Genomic DNA, 1,955 nt, shown 5'->3' with positions numbered 1-1,955 from the left:
ATCTATGTTTCTCAGCCTTCCATGGCAATATTATTTCATGCCTAGCTACCTTGGCTATGGTTTCCTTGCAAACATGGTGTATTTCTTGCATTTCTTTGCAAGTATGGTGTAACTCATAAATTTCCAGTTATTTGACTTGATGTGAGAACTAGTATATTACAACGAACATCGTCACATGGGAGCCATCCCTCTACAACAAACACTGCATGCCTCACCTCACCCCTCCTCATCATATGTGATTGATAATGCATTGTTTAATCCCTTTCATGCAAATAGCTCTGCCCTGCCTCAGGGACTAACCCTTGGTTCACATTTTGCAAGTTTCTCCACAGTAACCCACCATGGAGCACCCCATGCAGCTGGCTTGCAAAGAAGCTCTCCTCCTCCGTAGAAGGGAGCATATGGCACAAGCTTCGCCACCAGAATGCTATGTGCCCACCCTAAAGAGGTATGTGTCGAGACGAGGCCCAAAGCAACATCGCCCAGGACGCAGGCCGAACACTCCCCAAGCCCGGAAGAGGAAGGCTTAAGGGAACACTCAAGGGATAGTAACCATTGATGTGTAGGCCCTCCCCAGACACTCGGGCACCAGATGCTTAAAAGAGGAGAAGGAAGCTAAAAACAAGAAGGAATTTGCTGAACTATTTCGGAGCATTCTTGATACGGCAGAGCCAAGGACTACACCATTTGGGTCCCAGTCGATATCTCCTCCGCTTGGCTTGATAGGAGCCCCCCCACCACTGGCAATGGCCCAGTCATCTGGTCATCCAAACTCACCCGGCCACATACAAATAGAATAGCCCTATTTTGTATAAGATGCCTACCAAGTGCTATCTGGTCATTCTTTTTTGTCGTTAGATGGTTAAAAGGGGAAGTTTTTCCAATTGTGCAAACTTTCCATATCTACTTTTAATATATTTCACGCCTTTAACAAAAAAATAATAATTAAGCACATGTGATATACATTTAAGTCAACACCATGGGATTCAGATAAGTGATGTCTCTTTGCGTTGTACTTGCTCATTATAGTTGAAACGTATAACTTGCATGTACCCTCACGAGTTGTCAAGTGCATATAGGACGACATAGGTCTCTATATGAAAGCATTCAATGTCCAAGGTACTATAAGACCACCAACCCCACAAAGAGCCATGATGGAAGCCTCACTACCGAAAGAGAAAATCACCCTTGTAGCCCGCCCACATTGCATGGCCCAAAGCATAGTCAGGGGCTACTCTCTCCTTATGGGTCAAACTCTACATTTGGCTCACGGTAGTTCTTACCTCAATTGTACCGACATTGCACATTACAAAGAGGTTTTGCAAAATCTCAAGCGTATCTCCCCATCTCAACAGCTGTTTCCCTCACAATGAGACTACTAACACAATCATCGTTGTAATATCCATTTTCATAGCCTTTGAATCTCAACATTTTCCAATCTAAATGAAAGGCTGATAGCCTCAACATATTGCAATGGTTGTATTCATGTAAAAAAGAAAAGAAAAGAAAGAAATAAAGAAAAAAAGAGAGAAAAAGCACTCATAATCACAGCACAACACCTAGGGGTCCTCCAATTAGGTACGTCCAGTGACCTTGGTCAGCTACTAGCTCTGTCCCTAGTCCCCTAGCCCTTTACACATCCCCCAGAATTGTTTAGGGCACATCAAGGGCAAGACATACATAGGGAGCTTGTCTCGCCTATGGTTAGACCCCACCTCAGTACCATTGCAATTGATCGTGGTAAGCAATGCACGAAAGATCATGGAAAGTACATCGTACTCGTCACCCACTACATGTAGCCACTAGCCACCAAAGCTAAGGCATCAATGAGCTCAATTATGCTACATTGTGTTGTCAAAATCACAAATGATGTCTCAAGAAGCCTTCAAGTGTACTTCTCCTCAACATCGACAAATTTTTCCACCCCATCAAACCCTTGCTTTATCCACGCATTG

Source organism: Lygodium microphyllum, chromosome 28 (assembly GCF_053477565.2).
Source record: "Lygodium microphyllum isolate KBCC chromosome 28, Lygodium_microphyllum_v1.1.10, whole genome shotgun sequence".
Lineage (NCBI taxonomy): Eukaryota > Viridiplantae > Streptophyta > Polypodiopsida > Schizaeales > Lygodiaceae > Lygodium > Lygodium microphyllum.
The sequence above is the reverse complement of the archived record's forward strand: the minus strand, read 5'-3'. Positions refer to the sequence as shown.